Source organism: Tachypleus tridentatus, chromosome 8, assembly GCF_004210375.1.
Source record: "Tachypleus tridentatus isolate NWPU-2018 chromosome 8, ASM421037v1, whole genome shotgun sequence".
Taxonomy (NCBI): Eukaryota; Metazoa; Arthropoda; class Merostomata; order Xiphosura; family Limulidae; genus Tachypleus; species Tachypleus tridentatus.
In genome coordinates, this window is record NC_134832.1 from 156211015 (window position 1) to 156238255 (window position 27241).

Sequence of the window (27241 nt, forward strand, 5' to 3'; positions counted from 1 at the left end):
TATGTTTAAACCAGCAGTTTTGTTGTGCAGTTCACCTATACATATTCAAGTAGATAACTACAAACAAAATAATATTTAATATAAAATTAAATTTCATAGTTGATAAATAAATATATTTTCTAGGATATTCTTTACTATTTAGGTTCGTTGGTAACCAGACATATCTGTTTGATAATAAAATGATTAATATAAAAAACAATTGTGCACTTCAGGAAAAAACAAACTCTGAACTGTTTATTAGTTATTAAACAAGTGATTGAGAAACATTTTGTCGTAGTTAAATATGTAGTGTAATATTATTAACTTACTGTTCAACATTTATCTGTCTAATAATAGAACGTTAAAAACAAATGGAGATCGGATAAGAAATTTCAGAATGCAATGAGCTATAAGATCGCCATCTATTATTAGTTTTGCCAAATGTCGAAAATAAAATAATATTTCTTTACTGTTGCAGAATACCTTGCTAAAGATACTGCGACAACTGAAAAATAATTTCTTAGTGTTTACTCCAAAAGTTATAGGTTAAGCACCGAAAGTAGACAAGGCATTAGAAACCAACAGGCCGAAAAACTCCGTAAAAATAAAGTTAGCTAAGGTATGCTGAAGATTGATTTAAAGTGTTATATTTTCACATTACCTAATTTATTATATAATGAATAAATAAAATTAATGTCAAAGAAAAAAATCCATAGTTAACTTCACATCAGTTTTGTAGAAACATTTGGTACGGAATAAAAAGCTTTCATCAATGGTTACGAATTACAGTGTTAAATAAGACCGAATCTTCAATAGCCGCGACACTTGAAATTCTTTCCTGGAATTTGATTTCAAATTGGTAAAGAGACGACAGAACTGCGTGCTTGTACTTGGAAATTTAGACTCGTTATATGAACTGTTATTTGAGTTGTTATATGAACAGTTATATGAATGTTTAAAGATTCGTTATTATTTATTTTATAATGAAAGTTGTTATAAATGAAAGATAAGACCTTTAATGGACTAGTTATACTGAAACTTTAAATAAGTAGAAATAAATATGGCTGGAATTAAAATATTTGTTGCTAAACTATACAGTGGAATGTCTGAGAACTTCTTACTGCAGGTGACGAAATCCGGTTGTTAAATAATAAATCTGCAGATGGGGTTGCTTGTTTGTTTTCAATTTAACGCAAAGCTAGTCGAGGGCTATCTGCGCGAGCTGTCCCTAATTTAGCAATATAAGAGTAGAGAGAAGACAGATAGTCATCACCACTCCACCCCCAACTCTTGGACTACTCTTTTATTATTACGACGCCCCCACGGCTGAAATGGCGGGGACGTTTGTCACGATGGTGATGCGAACCCGCGCCCCGAATTTTACGAGTCGCACGCCTTAACACGCTTGGCTAGGTCGGGCGAATTGTGTCTGTAGAAACTGGTTAATATGAAAAGTTACGTCAACTTTTTAAATCGGTATAAAGTGCTATGATATTGAAATTGTGTATCGCAAGTGATACAGTAAATACAATGTCGTTAGAATTCTTTACAGTACACCTACTGCTTATGAATTATAATAAAGGCAATTTTTTATGGTTATAATACTAACTAAACTACCATATAAAACTGAGTGTAAAATACTCATGAGACTTTGAAAATTAAATTATTTTACGAATAATTACCAATAATAATGAAAGCAGTCAGAGCATACAATTTTTAGTTGAGAGGAAACAAATTTAATTATTTGTGTATAAATAACAAAACATGATTTTTTTAAACAGAAACTTCAGATATTTAGTGTTAATGTTATTAGTCTGCGTTTGTGAAGGTATGCTCTGAACTGTTGTAATACTGCTCTTTGTAGTTTGAATATAAAAGCCTAACTGCAGAAGAAAGTTGTGAGACTGTCTGACACCCAAATTTTCAGACATTAGGTATTGTATGTGTGATTCGATGTCTTTTGATTTCTGAGTAATTTTGGTACTGCTCTGTTTTCTCGAGTATTTTTAACAGGTTTTCTTGTGCGTATGAAAAGTGAATTAAGTGCAAACCTCAGAATAGATTATAATCAGATGGGACAGGGTATGGAGAATAAGGATGATGTTGAAGTTTTCCCCAGTCTAACTCTTCAATATTTACAGATGATAATAGATGATAATCAGATGGGACAAGGTCTGGATAATAAGGAAGATGTGGAAGTTTTCCCCAGTCTAGCTCTTCAATATTTACAGATGATAATAGATGATAATCAGATGGGACAAGGCTTGGAGAATAAGGAGGATGTGGAAGTTTTCCCTAGTTTAGCTCTTCAATCTTTAGAGATGATAATAGATGATAATCAGATGGGACAAGGTTTGGAGAATAAGGAGGATGTGGAAGTTTTCCCCAGTTTAGCTCTTCAATCTTTACATATGATAATAGATGATAATCAGATGGGACAAGGCTTGGAGAATAAGGAGGATGTGGAAGTTTTCCCCAGTTTAGCTCTTCAATCTTTAGAGATGATAATAGATGATAATCAGATGGGACAAGGCTTGGAGAATAAGGAGGATCTGGAAGTTTTCCCCAGTTTAGCTCTTCAATCTTTAGAGATGATAATAGATGATAATCAGATGGGACAAGGTTTGGAGAATAAGGAGGATGTGGAAGTTTTCCCCAGTCTAGCTCTTCAATATTTACAGATGATAATAGATGATAATCAGATGGGACAAGGCTTAAAGAATAAGGAGGATGTGGAAGTTTTCCCCAGTTTAGCTCTTCAATCTTTAGAGATGATAATAGATGATAATCAGATGGGACAAGGTTTGAGAATAAGGAGGATGTGGAAGTTTTCCCAGTTTAGCTCTTCAATCTTTACAGATTATAATCAGATGGAACAAGGTATGGAGAATAAGGATGATGTGGAAGTTTTCCCCAGTCTAACTCTTCAATCTTTACAGATTATAATCAGATGGGACAAGGTCTGGAGAATAAGGATGATGTGGAAGTTTTCCCCAGTTAACTCTTCAATCTTTATAGATGATAATAGATGATAATCAGATGGGACAAGGCTTGGAGAATAAGGAGGATATGGAAGTTTTCCCCAGTCTAACTCTTCGATTTTTACAGATGATAATCAGATGGGACAAGGTTTGGAAAATTAGGATGATGTGGAAGTTTTCCCCAGTCTAACTCTTCAATCTTTACAGATCATAATCAGATGGGACAAGGTCTGGAGAATAAAAATGATGTGGAAGTTTTCTCCAGTCTAACTCTTCAATATTTACAGATGATAATAAATGATAATCAGATGGGACAAGGCTTGGAGAATAAGGAGGATATGGAAGTTTTCCCCAGTCTAACTCTTCGATTTTTACAGATGATAATCAGATGGGACAAGGTTTGGAAAATTAGGATGATGTGGAAGTTTTCCCCAGTCTAACTCTTCAATCTTTACAGATTATAATCAGATGGGACAAGGTCTGGAGAATAAGGATGATGTGGAAGTTTTCCCCAGTTAACTCTTCAATCTTTATAGATGATAATCAGATGGGACAAGGTTTGGAGAATAAGGATGATGTGGAAGTATTCCGCAGTCTAACTCTTCAATTTTTACAGATTATAATCAGATGGGACAAGGTCTGGAGAATAAAAATGATGTGGAAGTTTTCTCCAGTCTAACTCTTCAATATTTACAGATGATAATAAATGATAATCAGATGGGACAAGGCTTGGAGAATAAGGAGGATATGGAAGTTTTCCCCAGTCTAACTCTTCGATTTTTACAGATGATAATCAGATGGGACAAGGTTTGGAGAATAAGGAGGATGTGGAAGTTTTCCCCAGTTTAGCTCTTCAATCTTTAGAGATGATAATAGATGATAATCAGATGGGACAAGGTTTGGAGAATAAGGATGATGTGGAAGTTTTCCCCAGTCTAACTCTTCAATCTTAACAGATTATAATCAGATGGGACAAGGTCTGGAGAATAAGGATGATGTGGAAGTTTTCCCCAGTTAACTCTTCAATCTTTATAGATGATAATAGATGATAATCAGATGGGACAAGGTTTGGAGAATAAGGATGATGTGGAAGTTTTCCGCAGTCTAACTCTTCAATTTTTACAGATTATAATCAGATGGGACAAGGTCTGGAGAATAAAAATGATGTGGAAGTTTTCTCCAGTCTAACTCTTCAATATTTACAGATGATAATAAATGATAATCAGATGGGACAAGGCGTGGAGAATAAGGAGGATATGGAAGTTTTCCCCAGTCTAACTCTTCGATTTTTACAGATGATAATCAGATGGGACAAGGTTTGGAAAATTAGGAGGATGTGGAAGTTTTCCCCAGTCTAACTCTTCGATCTTTACAGATGATAATCAGATGGGACAAGGTTTGGAGAATAAGGAGGATGTGGAAGTTTTCCCCAGTTTAGCTCTTCAATCTTTAGAGATGATAACAGATGATAATCAGATGGGACAAGGTTTGGAGAATAAGGATGATGTGGAAGTTTTCCCCAGTCTAACTCTTCAATCTTTACTGATGATAATCAGATGGGACAAGGCTTGGAGAATAAGGATGATGTGGAAGTTTTCCCCAGGCTAACTCTTCAATCTTTACTGATGATAATCAGATGGGACAAGGCTTGGAGAATAAGGATGATGTGGAAGTTTTCCCCAGTCTAACTCTTCAATCTTTACAGATGATAATCAGATGGGACAAGATTTGGAGAATAAGAAGGATGTGGAAGTTTTCCCCAGTCTATTTCTTCGATCTTTACAGATGATAATCAGATGGGACAAAGTTTGGAGAATAAGAAGGATGTGGAAGTTTTCCCCAGTCTAACTCTTCAATATTTACAGATGATAATCAGATGGGACAAGGCTTGGAGAATAAGGATGATGTGGAAGATTTCCCCAGTCTAACTCTTCGATCTTTACAGATGATAATCAGATGGGACAAGGCTTGGAGAATGAGAAGGATATGGAAGTTTTCCACAGTCTAACTCTTCAATCTTTAGAGATGATAATAGATGATAATCAAATGGGACAAGGTTTGGAGAATTAGGAGGATGTGGAAGTTTTCCCCAGTCTAACTCTTCGATCTTTACAGATGATAATCAGATGGGACAAGATTTGGAGAATAAGGAGGATGTGGAAGTTTTCCCCAGTTTAGCTCTTCAATCTTTAGAGATGATAATAGATGATAATCAGATGGGACAAGGTTTGGAGAATAAGGATGATGTGGAAGTTTTCCCCAGGCTAACTCTTCAATCTTTACTGATGATAATCAGATGGGACAAGGCTTGGAGAATAAGGATGATGTGGAAGTTTTCCCCAGTCTAACTCTTCAATCTTTACAGATGATAATCAGATGGGACAAGATTTGGAGAATAAGAAGGATGTGGAAGTTTTCCCCAGTCTATCTCTTCGATCTTTACAGATGATAATCAGATGGGACAAAGTTTGGAGAATAAGAAGGATGTGGAAGTTTTCCCCAGTCTAACTCTTCAATATTTGCAGATGATAATAGATGATAATCAGATGGGACAAGGCTTGGAGAATAAGGAGGATGTGGAAGATTTCCCAGTCTAACTCTTCGATCTTTACAGATGATAATCAGATGGGACAAGGCTTGGAGAATGAGAAGGATATGGAAGTTTTCCCAGTCTAACTCTTCAATCTTTAGAGATGATAATAGATGATATTCAGATGGGACAAGGTTTGGAGAATAAGGAGGATGTGGAAGTTTTCCCAGTTTAGCTCTTCAATCTTTAGAGATGATAATAGATGATAATCAGATGGGACAAGGTTTGGAGAATAAGGAGGATGTGGAAGTTTTCCCAGTTTAGCTCTTCAATCTTTACAGATTATAATCAGATGGAACAAGGTATGGAGAATAAGGATGATGTGGAAGTTTTCCCAGTCTAACTCTTCAATCTTTACAGATTATAATCAGATGGGACAAGGTCTGGAGAATAAGGATGATGTGGAAGTTTTCCCAGTTAACTCTTCAATCTTTATAGATGATAATAGATGATAATCAGATGGGACAAGGTTTGGAGAATAAGGATGATGTGGAAGTTTTCCGCAGTCTAACTCTTCAATTTTTACAGATTATAATCAGATGGGACAAGGTCTGGAGAATAAAAATGATGTGGAAGTTTTCTCCAGTCTAACTCTTCAATATTTACAGATGATAATAAATGATAATCAGATGGGACAAGGCTTGGAGAATAAGGAGGATATGGAAGTTTTCCCCAGTCTAACTCTTCGATTTTACAGATGATAATCAGATGGGACAAGGTTTGGAAAATTAGGAGGATGTGGAAGTTTTCCCAGTCTAACTCTTCGATCTTTACAGGTGATAATCAGATGTGACAAGGTTTGGAGAATAAGGAGGATGTGGAAGTTTTCCCCAGTTTAGCTCTTCAATCTTTAGAGATGATAACAGATGATAATCAGATGGGACAAGGTTTGGAGAATAAGGATGATGTGGAAGTTTTCCCAGTCTAACTCTTCAATCTTTACTGATGATAATCAGATGGGACAAGGCTTGGAGAATAAGGATGATGTGGAAGTTTTCCCAGGCTAACTCTTCAATCTTTACTGATGATAATCAGATGGGACAAGGCTTGGAGAATAAGGATGATGTGGAAGTTTTCCCCAGTCTAACTCTTCAATCTTTACAGATGATAATCAGATGGGACAAGATTTGGAGAATAAGAAGGATGTGGAAGTTTTCCCCAGTCTATCTCTTCGATCTTTACAGATGATAATCAGATGGGACAAAGTTTGGAGAATAAGAAGGATGTGGAAGTTTTCCCCAGTCTAACTCTTCAATATTTACAGATGATAATAGATGATAATCAGATGGGACAAGGCTTGGAGAATAAGGAGGATGTGGAAGATTTCCCCAGTCTAACTCTTCGATCTTTACAGATGATAATCAGATGGGACAAGGCTTGGAGAATGAGAAGGATATGGAAGTTTTCCACAGTCTAACTCTTCAATCTTTAGAGATGATAATAGATGATAATCAAATGGGACAAGGTTTGGAGAATTAGGAGGATGTGGAAGTTTTCCCCAGTCTAACTCTTCGATCTTTACATATGATAATCAGATGGGACAAGATTTGGAGAATAAGGAGGATGTGGAAGTTTCCCCAGTTTAGCTCTTCAATCTTTAGAGATGATAATGGATGATAATCAGATGGGACAAGGTTTGGAGAATAAGGATGATGTGGAAGTTTTCCCCAGGCTAACTCTTCAATCTTTACTGATGATAATCAGATGGGACAAGGCTTGGAGAATAAGGATGATGTGGAAGTTTTCCCCAGTCTAACTCTTCAATCTTTACAGATGATAATCAGATGGGACAAGATTTGGAGAATAAGAAAGATGTGGAAGTTTTCCCCAGTCTATCTCTTCGATCTTTACAGATGATAATCAGATGGGACAAAGTTTGGAGAATAAGAAGGATGTGGAAGTTTTCCCCAGTCTAACTCTTCAATATTTGCAGATGATAATAGATGATAATCAGATGGGACAAGGCTTGGAGAATAAGGAGGATGTGGAAGATTTCCCCAGTCTAACTCTTCGATCTTTACAGATGATAATCAGATGGGACAAGGCTTGGAGAATGAGAAGGATATGGAAGTTTTCCCCAGTCTAACTCTTCAATCTTTAGAGATGATAATAGATGATAATCAGATGAGACAAGGCTTGGAGAATAAGGATGATGTGGAAGTTTTCCCCAGTCTAACTCTTCAATCTTTACAGATGATAATCAGATGGGACAAGATTTGGAGAATAAGAAGGATGTGGAAGTTTTCCCCAGTCTATCTCTTCTATCTTTACAGATGATAATCAGATGGGACAAAGTTTGGAGAATAAGAAGGATGTGGAAGTTTTCCCCAGTCTAACTCTTCAATATTTGCAGATGATAATAGATGATAATCAGATGGGACAAGGCTTGGAGAATAAGGAGGATGTGGAAGATTTTCCCAGTCTAACTCTTCGATCTTTACAGATGATAATCAGATGGGACAAGGCTTGGAGAATGAGAAGGATATGGAAGTTTTCCCCAGTCTAACTCTTCAATCTTTAGAGATGATAATAGATGATAATCAGATGGGACAAGGTTTGGAGAATAAGGAGGATGTGGAAGTTTTCCCAAGTTTAGCTCTTCAATCTTTAGAGATGATAACAGATGATAATCAGATGGGACAAGGTTTGGAGAATAAGGAGGATGTGGAAGTTTTCCCCAGTTTAGCTCTTCAATCTTTACAGATTATAATCAGATGGAACAAGGTATGGAGAATAAGGATGATGTGGAAGTTTTCCCCAGTCTAACTCTTCAATCTTTACAGATTATAATCAGATGGGACAAGGTCTGGAGAATAAGGATGATGTGGAAGTTTTCCCCAGTTAACTCTTCAATCTTTATAGATGATAATAGATGATAATCAGATGGGACAAGGTTTGGAGAATAAGGATGATGTGGAAGTTTTCCCAGTCTAACTCTTCAATTTTTACAGATTATAATCAGATGGGACAAGGTCTGGAGAATAAAAATGATGTGGAAGTTTCCTCCAGTCTAACTCCTCAATATTTACAGATGATAATAAATGATAATCAGATGGGACAAGGCTTGGAGAATAAGGATGATGTGGAAGTTTTCCCCAGTCTAACTCTTCAATCTTTACAGATGATAATCAGATGGGACAAGATTTGGAGAATAAGAAGGATGTGGAAGTTTTCCCCAGTCTATCTCTTCGATCTTTACAGATGATAATCAGATGGGACAAAGTTTGGAGAATAAGAAGGATGTGGAAGTTTTCCCCAGTCTAACTCTTCAATATTTGCAGATGATAATAGATGATAATCAGATGGGACAAGGCTTGGGGAATAAGGAGGATGTGGAAGATTTCCCCAGTCTAACTCTTCGATCTTTACAGATGATAATCAGATGGGACAAGGCTTGGAGAATGAGAAGGATATGGAAGTTTTCCCCAGTCTAACTCTTCAATCTTTAGAGATGATAATAGATGATATTCAGATGGGACAAGGTTTGGAGAATAAGGAGGATGTGGAAGTTTTCCCCAGTTTAGCTCTTCAATCTTTAGAGATGATAATAGATGATAATCAGATGGGACAAGGTTTGGAGAATAAGGAGGATGTGGAAGTTTTCCCCAGTTTAGCTCTTCAATCTTTACAGATTATAATCAGATGGAACAAGGTATGGAGAATAAGGATGATGTGGAAGTTTTCCCCAGTCTAACTCTTCAATCTTTACAGATTATAATCAGATGGGACAAGGTCTGGAGAATAAGGATGATGTGGAAGTTTTCCCCAGTTAACTCTTCAATCTTTATAGATGATAATAGATGATAATCAGATGGGACAAGGTTTGGAGAATAAGGATGATGTGGAAGTTTTCCGCAGTCTAACTCTTCAATTTTTACAGATTATAATCAGATGGGACAAGGTCTGGAGAATAAAAATGATGTGGAAGTTTTCTCCAGTCTAACTCTTCAATATTTACAGATGATAATAAATGATAATCAGATGGGACAAGGCTTGGAGAATAAGGAGGATATGGAAGTTTTCCCCAGTCTAACTCTTCGATTTTTACAGATGATAATCAGATGGGACAAGGTTTGGAAAATTAGGAGGATGTGGAAGTTTTCCCCAGTCTAACTCTTCGATCTTTACAGGTGATAATCAGATGTGACAAGGTTTGGAGAATAAGGAGGATGTGGAAGTTTTCCCAGTTTAGCTCTTCAATCTTTAGAGATGATAACAGATGATAATCAGATGGGACAAGGTTTGGAGAATAAGGATGATGTGGAAGTTTTCCCCAGTCTAACTCTTCAATCTTTACTGATGATAATCAGATGGGACAAGGCTTGGAGAATAAGGATGATGTGGAAGTTTTCCCCAGGCTAACTCTTCAATCTTTACTGATGATAATCAGATGGGACAAGGCTTGGAGAATAAGGATGATGTGGAAGTTTTCCCCAGTCTAACTCTTCAATCTTTACAGATGATAATCAGATGGGACAAGATTTGGAGAATAAGAAGGATGTGGAAGTTTTCCCCAGTCTATCTCTTCGATCTTTACAGATGATAATCAGATGGGACAAAGTTTGGAGAATAAGAAGGATGTGGAAGTTTTCCCCAGTCTAACTCTTCAATATTTACAGATGATAATAGATGATAATCAGATGGGACAAGGCTTGGAGAATAAGGAGGATGTGGAAGATTTCCCCAGTCTAACTCTTCGATCTTTACAGATGATAATCAGATGGGACAAGGCTTGGAGAATGAGAAGGATATGGAAGTTTTCCACAGTCTAACTCTTCAATCTTTAGAGATGATAATAGATGATAATCAAATGGGACAAGGTTTGGAGAATTAGGAGGATGTGGAAGTTTTCCCCAGTCTAACTCTTCGATCTTTACAGATGATAATCAGATGGGACAAGATTTGGAGAATAAGGAGGATGTGGAAGTTTCCCCAGTTTAGCTCTTCAATCTTTAGAGATGATAATGGATGATAATCAGATGGGACAAGGTTTGGAGAATAAGGATGATGTGGAAGTTTTCCCCAGGCTAACTCTTCAATCTTTACTGATGATAATCAGATGGGACAAGGCTTGGAGAATAAGGATGATGTGGAAGTTTTCCCAGTCTAACTCTTCAATCTTTACAGATGATAATCAGATGGGACAAGATTTGGAGAATAAGAAAGATGTGGAAGTTTTCCCCAGTCTATCTCTTCGATCTTTACAGATGATAATCAGATGGGACAAAGTTTGGAGAATAAGAAGGATGTGGAAGTTTTCCCCAGTCTAACTCTTCAATATTTGCAGATGATAATAGATGATAATCAGATGGGACAAGGCTTGGAGAATAAGGAGGATGTGGAAGATTTCCCCAGTCTAACTCTTCGATCTTTACAGATGATAATCAGATGGGACAAGGCTTGGAGAATGAGAAGGATATGGAAGTTTTCCCAGTCTAACTCTTCAATCTTTAGAGATGATAATAGATGATAATCAGATGGGACAAGGCTTGGAGAATAAGGATGATGTGGAAGTTTTCCCCAGTCTAACTCTTCAATCTTTACAGATGATAATCAGATGGGACAAGATTTGGAGAATAAGAAGGATGTGGAAGTTTTCCCCAGTCTATCTCTTCTATCTTTACAGATGATAATCAGATGGGACAAAGTTTGGAGAATAAGAAGGATGTGGAAGTTTTCCCAGTCTAACTCTTCAATATTTGCAGATGATAATAGATGATAATCAGATGGGACAAGGCTTGGAGAATAAGGAGGATGTGGAAGATTTTCCCAGTCTAACTCTTCGATCTTTACAGATGATAATCAGATGGGACAAGGCTTGGAGAATGAGAAGGATATGGAAGTTTTCCCCAGTCTAACTCTTCAATCTTTAGAGATGATAATAGATGATAATCAGATGGGACAAGGTTTGGAGAATAAGGAGGATGTGGAAGTTTTCCCCAGTTTAGCTCTTCAATCTTTAGAGATGATAACAGATGATAATCAGATGGGACAAGGTTTGGAGAATAAGGAGGATGTGGAAGTTTTCCCCAGTTTAGCTCTTCAATCTTTACAGATTATAATCAGATGGAACAAGGTATGGAGAATAAGGATGATGTGGAAGTTTTCCCAGTCTAACTCTTCAATCTTTACAGATTATAATCAGATGGGACAAGGTCTGGAGAATAAGGATGATGTGGAAGTTTTCCCCAGTTAACTCTTCAATCTTTATAGATGATAATAGATGATAATCAGATGGGACAAGGTTTGGAGAATAAGGATGATGTGGAAGTTTTCCGCAGTCTAACTCTTCAATTTTTACAGATTATAATCAGATGGGACAAGGTCTGGAGAATAAAAATGATGTGGAAGTTTCCTCCAGTCTAACTCCTCAATATTTACAGATGATAATAAATGATAATCAGATGGGACAAGGCTTGGAGAATAAGGATGATGTGGAAGTTTTCCCCAGTCTAACTCTTCAATCTTTACAGATGATAATCAGATGGGACAAGATTTGGAGAATAAGAAGGATGTGGAAGTTTTCCCCAGTCTATCTCTTCGATCTTTACAGATGATAATCAGATGGGACAAAGTTTGGAGAATAAGAAGGATGTGGAAGTTTTCCCCAGTCTAACTCTTCAATATTTGCAGATGATAATAGATGATAATCAGATGGGACAAGGCTTGGAGAATAAGGAGGATGTGGAAGATTTCCCCAGTCTAACTCTTCGATCTTTACAGATGATAATCAGATGGGACAAGGCTTGGAGAATGAGAAGGATATGGAAGTTTTCCCCAGTCTAACTCTTCAATCTTTAGAGATGATAATAGATGATAATCAGATGGGACAAGGTTTGGAGAATAAGGAGGATGTGGAAGTTTTCCCCAGTTTAGCTCTTCAATCTTTAGAGATGATAATAGATGATAATCAGATGGGACAAGGTTTGGAGAATAAGGAGGATGTGGAAGTTTTCCCCAGTTTAGCTCTTCAATCTTTACAGATTATAATCAGATGGAACAAGGTATGGAGAATAAGGATGATGTGGAAGTTTTCCCCAGTCTAACTCTTCAATCTTTACAGATTATAATCAGATGGGACAAGGTCTGGAGAATAAGGATGATGTGGAAGTTTTCCCCAGTTAACTCTTCAATCTTTATAGATGATAATAGATGATAATCAGATGGGACAAGGTTTGGAGAATAAGGATGATGTGGAAGTTTTCCGCAGTCTAACTCTTCAATTTTTACAGATTATAATCAGATGGGACAAGGTCTGGAGAATAAAAATGATGTGGAAGTTTTCTCCAGTCTAACTCTTCAATATTTACAGATGATAATAAATGATAATCAGATGGGACAAGGCTTGGAGAATAAGGAGGATATGGAAGTTTTCCCCAGTCTAACTCTTCGATTTTTACAGATGATAATCAGATGGGACAAGGTTTGGAAAATTAGGAGGATGTGGAAGTTTTCCCCAGTCTAACTCTTCGATCTTTACAGGTGATAATCAGATGGGACAAGGTTTGGAGAATAAGGAGGATGTGGAAGTTTTCCCCAGTTTAGCTCTTCAATCTTTAGAGATGATAACAGATGATAATCAGATGGGACAAGGTTTGGAGAATAAGGATGATGTGGAAGTTTTCCCCAGTCTAACTCTTCAATCTTTACTGATGATAATCAGATGGGACAAGGCTTGGAGAATAAGGATGATGTGGAAGTTTTCCCCAGGCTAACTCTTCAATCTTTACTGATGATAATCAGATGGGACAAGGCTTGGAGAATAAGGATGATGTGGAAGTTTTCCCCAGTCTAACTCTTCAATCTTTACAGATGATAATCAGATGGGACAAGATTTGGAGAATAAGAAGGATGTGGAAGTTTTCCCCAGTCTATCTCTTCGATCTTTACAGATGATAATCAGATGGGACAAAGTTTGGAGAATAAGAAGGATGTGGAAGTTTTCCCCAGTCTAACTCTTCAATATTTGCAGATGATAATAGATGATAATCAGATGGGACAAGGCTTGGAGAATAAGGAGGATGTGGAAGATTTTCCCAGTCTAACTCTTCGATCTTTACAGATGATAATCAGATGGGACAAGGCTTGGAGAATGAGAAGGATATGGAAGTTTTCCCCAGTCTAACTCTTCAATCTTTAGAGATGATAATAGATGATAATCAGATGGGACAAGGTTTGGAGAATAAGGAGGATGTGGAAGTTTTCCCAGTTTAGCTCTTCAATCTTTAGAGATGATAACAGATGATAATCAGATGGGACAAGGTTTGGAGAATAAGGAGGATGTGGAAGTTTTCCCCAGTTTAGCTCTTCAATCTTTACAGATTATAATCAGATGGAACAAGGTATGGAGAATAAGGAGGATGTGGAAGTTTTCCCCAGTTTAGCTCTTCAATCTTTACAGATTATAATCAGATGGAACAAGGTCTGGAGAATAAGGATGATGTGGAAGTTTTCCCCAGTTAACTCTTCAATCTTTATAGATGATAATAGATGATAATCAGATGGGACAAGGTTTGGAGAATAGGGATGATGTGGAAGTTTTCCGCAGTCTAACTCTTCAATTTTTACAGATTATAATCAGATGGGACAAGGTCTGGAGAATAAAAATGATGTGGAAGTTTTCTCCAGTCTAACTCTTCAATATTTACAGATGATAATAAATGATAATCAGATGGGACAAGGCTTGGAGAATAAGGAGGATATGGAAGTTTTCCCCAGTCTAACTCTTCGATTTTTACAGATGATAATCAGATGGGACAAGGTTTGGAAAATTAGGAGGATGAGGAAGTTTTCCCCAGTCTAACTCTTCGATCTTTACAGATGATAATCAGATGGGACAAGGTTTGGAGAATAAGGAGGATGTGGAAGTTTTCCCCAGTTTAGCTCTTCAATCTTTAGAGATGATAACAGATGATAATCAGATGGGACAAGGTTTGGAGAATAAGGATGATGTGGAAGTTTTCCCCAGTCTAACTCTTCAATCTTTACAGATGATAATCAGATGGGACAAGGCTTGGAGAATAAGGATGATGTGGAAGTTTTCCCAGGCTAACTCTTCAATCTTTACTGATGATAATCAGATGGGACAAGGCTTGGAGAATAAGGATGATGTGGAAGTTTTCCCCAGTCTAACTCTTCAATCTTTACAGATGATAATCAGATGGGACAAGATTTGGAGAATAAGAAGGATGTGGAAGTTTTCCCCAGTCTATCTCTTCGATCTTTACAGATGATAATCAGATGGGACAAAGTTTGGAGAATAAGAAGGATGTGGAAGTTTTCCCCAGTCTAACTCTTCAATATTTACAGATGATAATAGATGATAATCAGATGGGACAAGGCTTGGAGAATAAGGAGGATGTGGAAGATTTCCCCAGTCTAACTCTTCGATCTTTACAGATGATAATCAGATGGGACAAGGCTTGGAGAATGAGAAGGATATGGAAGTTTTCCACAGTCTAACTCTTCAATCTTTAGAGATGATAATAGATGATAATCAAATGGGACAAGGTTTGGAGAATAGGAGGATGTGGAAGTTTTCCCAGTCTAACTCTTCGATCTTTACAGATGATAATCAGATGGGACAAGATTTGGAGAATAAGGAGGATGTGGAAGTTTTCCCCAGTTTAGCTCTTCAATCTTTAGAGATGATAATAGATGATAATCAGATGGGACAAGGTTTGGAGAATAAGGATGATGTGGAAGTTTTCCCCAGTCTAACTCTTCAATCTTTACTGATGATAATCAGATGGGACAAGGCTTGGAGAATAAGGATGATGTGGAAGTTTTCCCCAGTCTAACTCTTCAATCTTTACAGATGATAATCAGATGGGACAAGATTTGGAGAATAAGAAGGATGTGGAAGTTTTCCCCAGTCTATCTCTTCGATCTTTACAGATGATAATCAGATGGGACAAAGTTTGGAGAATAAGAAGGATGTGGAAGTTTTCCCCAGTCTAACTCTTCAATATTTGCAGATGATAATAGATGATAATCAGATGGGACAAGGCTTGGAGAATAAGGAGGATGTGGAAGATTTCCCCAGTCTAACTCTTCGATCTTTACAGATGATAATCAGATGGGACAAGGCTTGGAGAATGAGAAGGATATGGAAGTTTTCCCCAGTCTAACTCTTCAATCTTTAGAGATGATAATAGATGATAATCAGATGGGACAAGGTTTGGAGAATAAGGAGGATGTGGAAGTTTTCCCCAGTTTAGCTCTTCAATCTTTACAGATTATAATCAGATGGAACAAGGTATGGAGAATAAGGATGATGTGGAAGTTTTCCCCAGTCTAACTCTTCAATCTTTACAGATTATAATCAGATGGGACAAGGTCTGGAGAATAAGGATGATGTGGAAGTTTTCCCCAGTTAACTCTTCAATCTTTATAGATGATAATAGATGATAATCAGATGGGACAAGGTTTGGAGAATAAGGATGATGTGGAAGTTTTCCGCAGTCTAACTCTTCAATTTTTAAAGATTATAATCAGATGGGACAAGGTCTGGAGAATAAAAATGATGTGGAAGTTTTCTCCAGTCTAACTCTTCAATATTTACAGATGATAATAAATGATAATCAGATGGGACAAGGCTTGGAGAATAAGGAGGATATGGAAGTTTTCCCCAGTCTAACTCTTCGATTTTTACAGATGATAATCAGATGGGACAAGGTTTGGAAAATTAGGAGGATGTGGAAGTTTTCCCCAGTCTTACTCTTCGATCTATACAGATGATAATCAGATGGGACAAGATTTGGAGAATAAGAAGGATGTGGAAGTTTTCCCCAGTCAATCTCTTCGATCTTTACAGATGATAATCAGATGGGACAAAGTTTGGAGAATAAGAAGGATGTGGAAGTTTTCCCCAGTCTAACTCTTCAATATTTGCAGATGATAATAGATGATAATCAGATGGGACAAGGCTTGGAGAATAAGGAGGATGTGGAAGTTTTCCCCAGTCTAACTCTTCGATCTTTACAGATGATAATCAGATGGGACAAGGCTTGGAGAATGAGAAGGATATGGAAGTTTTCCCCAGTCTAACTCTTCAATCTTTAGAGATGATAATAGATGATAATCAGATGGGACAAGGTTTGGAGAATAAGGAGGATGTGGAAGTTTTCCCCAGTTTAGCTTTTCAATCTTTAGAGATGATAACAGATGATAATCAGATGGGACAAGGTTTGGAGAATAAGGAGGATGTGGAAGTTTTCCCCAGTTTAGCTCTTCAATCTTTACAGATTATAATCAGATGGAACAAGGTATGGAGAATAAGGATGATGTGGAAGTTTTCCCAGTCTAACTCTTCAATCTTTACAGATTATAATCAGATGGGACAAGGTCTGGAGAATAAGGATGATGTGGAAGTTTTCCCCAGTTAACTCTTCAATCTTTAGAGATGATAATAGATGATAATCAGATGGGACAAGGTTTGGAGAATAAGGAGGATGTGGAAGTTTTCCCAGTTTAACTCTTCAATCTTTAGAGATGATAACAGATGATAATCAGATGGGACAAGGTTTGGAGAATAAGGAGGATATGGAAGTTTTCCCCAGTCTAACTCTTCGATTTTTACAGATGATAATCAGATGGGACAAGGTTTGGAAAATTAGGAGGATGAGGAAGTTTTCCCCAGTCTAACTCTTCGATCTTTACAGATGATAATCAGATGGGACAAGGTTTGGAGAATAAGGAGGATGTGGAAGTTTTCCCCAGTTTAGCTCTTCAATCTTTAGAGATGATAACAGATGATAATCAGATGGGACAAGGTTTGGAGAATAAGGATGATGTGGAAGTTTTCCCAGTCTAACTCTTCAATCTTTACTGATATAATCAGATGGGACAAGGCTTGGAGAATAAGGATGATGTGGAAGTTTTCCCCAGGCTAACTCTTCAATCTTTACTGATGATAATCAGATGGGACAAGGCTTGGAGAATAAGGATGATGTGGAAGTTTTCCCCAGTCTAACTCTTCAATCTTTACAGATGATAATCAGATGGGACAAGATTTGGAGAATAAGAAGGATGTGGAAGTTTTCCCCAGTCTATCTCTTCGATCTTTACAGATGATAATCAGATGGGACAAAGTTTGGAGAATAAGAAGGATGTGGAAGTTTTCCCCAGTCTAACTCTTCAATATTTACAGATGATAATAGATGATAATCAGATGGGACAAGGCTTGGAGAATAAGGAGGATGTGGAAGATTTCCCAGTCTAACTCTTCGATCTTTACAGATGATAATCAGATGGGACAAGGCTTGGAGAATGAGAAGGATATGGAAGTTTTCCCAGTCTAACTCTTCAATCTTTAGAGATGATAATAGATGATAATCAAATGGGACAAGGTTTGGAGAATTAGGAGGATGTGGAAGTTTTCCCCAGTCTAACTCTTCGATCTTTACAGATGATAATCAGATGGGACAAGATTTGGAGAATAAGGAGGATGTGGAAGTTTTCCCCAGTTTAGCTCTTCAATCTTTAGAGATGATAATAGATGATAATCAGATGGGACAAGGTTTGGAGAATAAGGATGATGTGGAAGTTTTCCCCAGGCTAACTCTTCAATCTTTACTGATGATAATCAGATGGGACAAGGCTTGGAGAATAAGGATGATGTGGAAGTTTTCCCAGTCTAACTCTTCAATCTTTACAGATGATAATCAGATGGGACAAGATTTGGAGAATAAGAAGGATGTGGAAGTTTTCCCCAGTCTATCTCTTCGATCTTTACAGATGATAATCAGATGGGACAAAGTTTGGAGAATAAGAAGGATGTGGAAGTTTTCCCCAGTCTAACTCTTCAATATTTGCAGATGATAATAGATGATAATCAGATGGGACAAGGCTTGGAGAATAAGGAGGATGTGGAAGATTTCCCCAGTCTAACTCTTCGATCTTTACAGATGATAATCAGATGGGACAAGGCTTGGAGAATGAGAAGGATATGGAAGTTTTCCCAGTCTAACTCTTCAATCTTTAGAGATGATAATAGATGATAATCAGATGGGACAAGGTTTGGAGAATAAGGAGGATGTGGAAGTTTTCCCAGTTTAGCTCTTCAATCTTTACAGATTATAATCAGATGGAACAAGGTATGGAGAATAAGGATGATGTGGAAGTTTTCCCCAGTCTAACTCTTCAATCTTTACAGATTATAATCAGATGGGACAAGGTCTGGAGAATAAGGATGATGTGGAAGTTTTCCCCAGTTAACTCTTCAATCTTTATAGATGATAATAGATGATAATCAGATGGGACAAGGTTTGGAGAATAAGGATGATGTGGAAGTTTTCCGCAGTCTAACTCTTCAATTTTTACAGATTATAATCAGATGGGACAAGGTCTGGAGAATAAAAATGATGTGGAAGTTTTCTCCAGTCTAACTCTTCAATATTTACAGATGATAATAAATGATAATCAGATGGGACAAGGCTTGGAGAATAAGGAGGATATGGAAGTTTTCCCCAGTCTAACTCTTCGATTTTTACAGATGATAATCAGATGGGACAAGGTTTGGAAAATTAGGAGGATGTGGAAGTTTTCCCCAGTCTAACTCTTCGATCTATACAGATGATAATCAGATGGGACAAGGTTTGGAGAATAAGGAGGATGTGGAAGTTTTCCCAGTTTAGCTCTTCAATCTTTAGAGATGATAATAGATGATAATCAGATGGGACAAGGTTTGGAGAATAAGGAGGATGTGGAAGTTTTCCCAGTTTAGCTCTTCAATCTTTACAGATTATAATCAGATGGAACAAGGTATGGAGAATAAGGATGATGTGGAAGTTTTCCCAGTCTAACTCTTCAATCTTTACAGATTATAATCAGATGGGACAAGGTCTGGAGAATAAGGATGATGTGGAAGTTTTCCCCAGTTAACTCTTCAATCTTTATAGATGATAATAGATGATAATCAGATGGGACAAGGTTTGGAGAATAAGGATGATGTGGAAGTTTTCCCAGTCTAACTCTTCAATTTTACAGATTATAATCAGATGGGACAAGGTCTGGAGAATAAAAATGATGTGGAAGTTTTCTCCAGTCTAACTCTTCAATATTTACAGATGATAATAAATGATAATCAGATGGGACAAGGCTTGGAGAATAAGGAGGATATGGAAGTTTCCCCAGTCTAACTCTTCGATTTTACAGATGATAATCAGATGGGACAAGGTTTGGAAAATTAGGAGGATGTGGAAGTTTTCCCAGTCTAACTCTTCGATCTTTACAGATGATAATCAGATGGGACAAGGTTTGGAGAATAAGGAGGATGTGGAAGTTTTCCCCAGTTTAGCTCTTCAATCTTTAGAGATGATAATCAGATGGGACAAGGTTTGGAGAATAAGGATGATGTGGAAGTTTTCCCCAGTCTAACTCTTCAATCTTTACTGATGATAATCAGATGGGACAAGGCTTGGAGAATAAGGATGATGTGGAAGTTTTCCCAGGCTAACTCTTCAATCTTTACTGATGATAATCAGATGGGACAAGGCTTGGAGAATAAGGATGATGTGGAAGTTTTCCCAGTCTAACTCTTCAATCTTTACAGATGATAATCAGATGGGACAAGATTTGGAGAATAAGAAGGATGTGGAAGTTTTCCCAGTCTATCTCTTCGATCTTTACAGATGATAATCAGATGGGACAAAGTTTGGAGAATAAGAAGGAAGTGGAAGTTTTCCCCAGTCTAACTCTTCAATATTTACAGATGATAATAGATGATAATCAGATGGGACAAGGCTTGGAGAATAAGGAGGATGTGGAAGATTTCCCAGTCTAACTCTTCGATCTTTACAGATGATAATCAGATGGGACAAGGCTTGGAGAATGAGAAGGATATGGAAGTTTTCCCAGTCTAACTCTTCAATCTTTAGAGATGATAATAGATGATAATCAAATGGGACAAGGTTTGGAGAATTAGGAGGATGTGGAAGTTTTCCCCAGTCTAACTCTTCGATCTTTACAGATGATAATCAGATGGGACAAGATTTGGAGAATAAGGAGGATGTGGAAGTTTTCCCCAGTTTAGCTCTTCAATCTTTAGAGATGATAATAGATGATAATCAGATGGGACAAGGTGTGGAGAATAAGGATGATGTGGAAGTTTTCCCCAGGCTAACTCTTCAATCTTTACTGATGATAATCAGATGGGACAAGGCTTGGAGAATAAGGATGATGTGGAAGTTTTCCCCATTCTAACTCTTCAATCTTTACAGATGATAATCAGATGGGACAAGGTTTGGAAAATTAGGAGGATGTGGAAGTTTTCCCCAGTCTAACTCTTCGATCTTTACAGATGATAATCAGATGGGACAAGGTTTGGAGAATAAGGAGGATGTGGAAGTTTTCCCCAGTCTATCTCTTCGATCTTTACAGATGATAATCAGATGGGACAAAGTTTGGAGAATAAGAAGGATGTTTAAGTTTTCCCCAGTCTAACTCTTCAATATTTACAGATGATAATAGATGATAATCAGATGGGACAAGGCTTGGAGAATAAGGAGGATGTGGAAGATTTCCTCAGTCTAACTCTTCGATCTTTACAGATGATAATCAGATGGGACAAGGCATGGAGAATGAGAAGGATATGGAAGTTTTCCCCAGTTAACTCTTCAATCTTTATAGATGATAATAGATGATAATCAGATGGGACAAAGTTTGGAGAATAAGGATGATGTGGAAGTTTTCTGCTGTCTAACTCTTCAATTTTTACAGATTATAATCAGATGGGACAAGGTCTGGAGAATAAAAATGATGTGGAAGTTTTCTCCAGTCTAACTCTTCAATATTTACAGATGATAATAAATGATAATCAGATGGGACAAGGCTTGGAGAATAAAGAGGATATGGAAGTTTTCCCCAGTCTAACTCTTCGATTTTTACAGATGATAATCAGATGGGACAAGGTTTGGAAAATTAGGAGGATGTGGAAGTTTTCCCAGTCTAACTCTTCGATCTTTACAGATGATAATCAGATGGGACAAGGTTTGGAGAATAAGGAGGATGTGGAAGTTTTCCCCAGTTTAGCTCTTCAATCTTTAGAGATGATAATAGATGATAATCAGATGGGACAAGGTTTGGAGAATAAGGATGATGTGGAAGTTTTCCCCAGTCTAACTCTTCAATCTTTACTGATGATAATCAGATGGGACAAGGCTTGGAGAATAAGGATGATATGGAAGTTTTCCCCAGTCTAACTCTTCGATCTTTACAGATGATAATCAGATGGGACAAGGTTTGGAAAATTAGGAAAATGTGGAAGTTTTCCCCAGTCTAACTCTTCGATCTTTACAGATGATAATCAGATGGGACAAGATTTGGAGAATAAGGAGGATGTGGAAGTTTTCCCAGTTTAGCTCTTCAGTCTTTAGAGATGATAATAGATGATAATCAGATGGGACAAGGTTTGGAGAATAAGGATGATGTGGAAGTTTTCCCCAGGCTATCTCTTCAATCTTTACTGATGATAATCAGATGGGACAAGTCTTGGAGAATAAGGATGATGTGGAAGTTTTCCCAGTCTAACTCTTCAATATTTACAGATGATAATAGATGATAATCAGATGGGACAAGGCTTGGAGAATAAGGAGGATGTGGAAGATTTCCCCAGTCTAACTCTTCGATCTTTACAGATGATAATCAGATGGGACAAGGCTTGGAGAATGAGAAGGATATGGAAGTTTTTTCCAGTTTAGCTCTTCAATCTTTAGAGATGATAATAGATGATAATCAGATGGGACAAGGTTTGGAGAATAAGAAGGATTTGGAAGTTTTCCCCAGTTGAGCTCTTCAATCTTTACAGATGATAATCAGATGGGACAAGGTTTGGAGAATAAGGATGATGTGGAAGTTTTCTCCAGTCTAACTCTTCAATATTTACAGATGATAATAGATGATAATCAGATGGGACAAGGCTTGGAGAATAAGGATGATGTGGAAGTTTTCTCCAGTCTAACTCTTCAATATTTACAGATGATAATAGATGATAATCAGATGGGACAAGGCTTGGAGAATAAGGAGGATGTGGAAGATTTCCCCAGTCTAACTCTTCGATCTTTACAGATGATAATCAGATGGGACAAGGTTTGGAGAATAAGGAGGATGTGGAAGTTTTCCCCAGTTTAGCTCTTCAATCTTTAGAGATGATAATAGATGATAATCAGATGGGACAAGGTTTGGAGAATAAGAAGGATGTGGAAGTTTTCCCAGTCTAGCTCTTCAATATTTACAGATGATAATAGATGATAATCAGATGGGACAAGGCTTGGAGAATAAGGAGGATGTGGAAGTTTTCCCCAATTTAGCTCTTCAATCTTTAGAGATGATAATAGATGATAATCAGATGGGACAAGGCTTGCAGAATAAGGAGGATGTGGAAGTTTTCCCCAGTTTAGCTCTTCAATCTTTAGAGATGATAATAGATGATAATCAGATGGGACAAGGCTTGGAGAATAAGGAGGATGTGGAAGTTTTCCCCAGTTTAGCTCTTCAATCTTTAGAGATGATAATAGATGATAATCAGATGGGACAAGGTTTGGAGAATAAGGAGGATGTGGAAGTTTTCCCCAGTCTAGCTCTTCAATATTTACAGATGATAATAGATGATAATCAGATGGGACAAGGCTTGGAGAATAAGGAGGATGTGGAAGTTTTCCCAGTTTAGCACTTCAATCTTTAGAGATGATAATAGATGATAATCAGATGGGACAAGGTTTGGAAAAATAGGAGGATGTGGAAGTTTTCCCAGTCTAACTCTTCGATCTTTACAGATGATAATCAGATGGGACAAGGTGTGGAGAATAAGGAGGATGTGGAAGTTTTCCCCAGTTTAGCTCTTCAATCTTTAGAGATGATAATAGATGATAATCAGATGGGACAAGGTTTGGAGAATAAGGATGATATGGAAGTTTTCCCCAGTCTAACTCTTCGATCTTTACAGATGATAATCAGATGGGACAAGGTTTGGAAAATTAGGAAAATGTGGAAGTTTTCCCAGTCTAACTCTTCGATCTTTACAGATGATAATCAGATGGGACAAGATTTGGAGAATAAGGAGGATGTGGAAGTTTTCCCCAGTTTAGCTCTTCAATCTTTAGAGATGATATTAGATGATAATCAGATGGGACAAGGTTTGGAGAATAAGGATGATGTGGAAGTTTTCCCAGGCTAACTCTTCAATCTTTACTGATGATAATCAGATGGGACAAAACTTGGAGAATAAGGATGATGTGGAAGTTTTCCCAGTCTAACTCTTCAATCTTTACAGATGATAATCAGATGGGACAAGATTTGGAGAAGAAGAAGGATGTGGAAGTTTTCCCAGTCTATCTCTTCGATCTTTACAGATGATAATCAGATGGGACAAAGTTTGGAGAATAAGAAGGATGTGGAAGTTTTCCCAGTCTAACTCTTCAATATTTACAGATGATAATAGATGATAATCAGATGGGACAAGGCTTGGAGAATAAGGAGGATGTGGAAGATTTCCCAGTTTAACTCTTCGATCTTTACAGATGATAATCAGATGGGACAAGGCTTGGAGAATGAGAAGAATATGGAAGTTTTCCCCAGTCTAACTCTTCAATCTTTAGAGATGATAATAGATGATAATCAGATGGGACAAGGTTTGGAGAATTAGGAGGATGTGGAAGTTTTCCCCAGTCTAACTCTTCGATCTTTACAGATGATAATCAGATGGGACAAGATTTGGAGAATAAGGAGGATGTGGAAGTTTTTCCCAGTTTAGCTCTTCAATTTTAGAGATGATAATAGATGATAATCAGATGGGACAAGGTTTGGAGAATAAGGATGATGTGGAAGTTTTCCCAGTCTAACTCTTCAATCTTTACTGATGATAATCAGATGGGACAAGGCTTGGAGAATAAGGATGATGTGGAAGTTTTCCCCAGTCTAACTCTTCAATCTTTACAGATGATAATCAAATGGGACAAGATTTGGAGAATAAGAAGGATGTGGAAGTTTTTCCCAGTCTATCTCTTCGATCTTTACAGATGATAATCAAATGGGACAAAATTTGGAGAATAAGAAGGATGTGGAAGTTTTCCCCAGTCTAACTCTTCAATCTTTACAGATTATAATCAGATGGGACAAGTTCTGGAGAATAAGGATGATGTGGAAGTTTTCCCAGTTAACTCTTCAATCTTTATAGATGATAATAGATGATAATCAGATGGGACAAGGTTTGGAGAATAAGGATGATGTGGAAGTTTTCCCAGTCTATCTCTTCAATTTTTACAGATTATAATCAGATGGGACAAGGTCTGGAGAATAAAAATGATGTGGAAGTTTTCTCCAGTCTAACTCTTCAATATTTACAGATGATAATAAATGATAATCAAATGGGACAAGGCTTGGAGAATAAGGATGATGTGGAAGTTTTCCCCAGTCTAACTCTTCGATCTTTACAGATGATAATCAGATGGGACAAGGTTTGGAAAATTAGGAGGATGTAGAAGTTTTCCCCAGTCTAACTCTTCGATCTTTACAGATGATAATCAGATGGGACAAGATTTGGAGAATAAGGAGGATGTGGAAGTTTTCCCCAGTTTAGCTCTTCAATCTTTAGAGATGATAATAGATGATAATCAGATGGGACAAAGTTTGGAGAATAAGGATGATGTGGAAGTTTTCCCCAGGCTAACTCTTCAATCTTTACTGATGATAATCAGATGGGACAAGGCTTGGAGAATAAGGATGATGTGGAAGTTTTCCCCAGTCTAACTCTTCAATCTTTACAGATGATAATCAAATGGGACAAGATTTGGAGAATAAGAAGGATGTGGAAGTTTTCCCCAGTCTATCTCTTCGATCTTTACAGATGATAATCAAATGGGACAAAGTTTGGAGAATAAGAAGGATGTGGAAGTTTTCCCCAGTCTAACTCTTCAATATTTACAGATGATAATAGATGATAATCAGATGGGACAAGGCTTGGAGAATAAGGAGGATGTGGAAGATTTCCCCAGTCTAACTCTTCGATCTTTACAGATGATAATCAGATGGGACAAGGCTTGGAGAATGAGAAGGATATGGAAGTTTTCCCCAGTCTAACTCTTCAATCTTTAGAGATGATAATAGATGATAATCAGATGGGACAAGGTTTGGAGAATAAGGAGGATGTGGAAGTTTTCCCTGGTTTAGCTCTTCAATCTTTACAGATTATAATCAGATGGAACAAGGTATGGAGAATAAGGATGATGTGGAAGTTTTCCCAGTCTAACTCTTCAATCTTTACAGATTATAATCAGATGGGACAAGGTCTGGAGAATAAGGATGATGTGGAAGTTTTCCCCAGTTAACTCTTCAATCTTTATAGATGATAATAGATGATAATCAGATGGGACAAGGTTTGGAGAATAAGGATGATGTGGAAGTTTTCCCAGTCTAACTCTTCAATTTTACAGATGATAATCAGATGGGACAAGGTTTGAAAAATTAGGAGGATGTGGAAGTTTTCCCCAGTCTAACTCTTCGATCTTTACAGATGATAATCAGATGGGACAAGGTTTGGAGTATAAGGAGGATGTGGAAGTTTTCCCAGTTTAGCTCTTCTATCTTTAGAGATGATAATAGATGATAATCAGATGGGACAAGGTTTGGAGAATAAGGAGGATGTGGAAGTTTTCCCAGTTTAGCTCTTCAATCTTTACAGATTATAATCAGATGGGACAAGGTCTGAAGAATAAGGATGATGTGGAAGTTTTCCCAGTTAACTCTTCAATCTTTATAGATGATAATAGATTATAATCAGATGGGACAAGGTTTGGAGAATAAGGATGATGTGGAAGTTTTCCGCAGTCTAACTCTTCAATTTTTACAGATTATAATCAGATGGGACAAGGTCTGGAGAATAAAAATGATGTGGAAGTTTTCTCCAGTCTAACTCTTCAATATTTACAGATGATAATAAATGATAATCAGATGGGACAAGGCTTGGAGAATAAGGAGGATGGGAAGTTTTCCCAGTCTAACTCTTCGATTTTACAGATGATAATCAGATGGGACAAGGTTTGGAAAATTAGGAGGATGTGGAAGTTTTCCCCAGTCTAACTCTTTGATCTTTACAGATGATAATCAGATGGGACAAGGCTTGGAGAATAAGGAGGATGTGGAAGATTTCCCCAGTCTAACTCTTCGATCTTTAGAGATGATAATAGATGATAATCAGATGGGACAAGGTTTGGAGAATAAGGATGATGTGGAAGTTTTCCCCAGTCTAACTCTTCAATCTTTAGAGATGATAATAGATGATAATCAAATGGGACAAGGTTTGGAGAATAAGGAGGATGTGGAAGTTTTCCCCAGTTTAGCTCTTCAATCTTTCGAGATGATAATAGATGATAATCAGATGGGACAAGGTTTGGAGAATAAGGATGATGTGGAAGTTTTCCCCAGGCTAACTCTTCAATCTTTACTGATGATAATATGATGGGACAAGGCTTGGAGAATAAAGAGGATGTGGAAGATTTCCCCAGTCTAACTCTTCGATCTTTACAGATGATAATCAGATGGGACAAGGTTTGAAAAATTAGGAGGATGTGGAAGTTTTCCCCAGTCTAACTCTTCGATCTTTACAGATGATAATCAGATGGGACAAGGTTTGGAGAATAAGGAGGATGTGGAAGTTTTCCCCAGTTTAGCTCTTCTATCTTTAGAGATGATAATA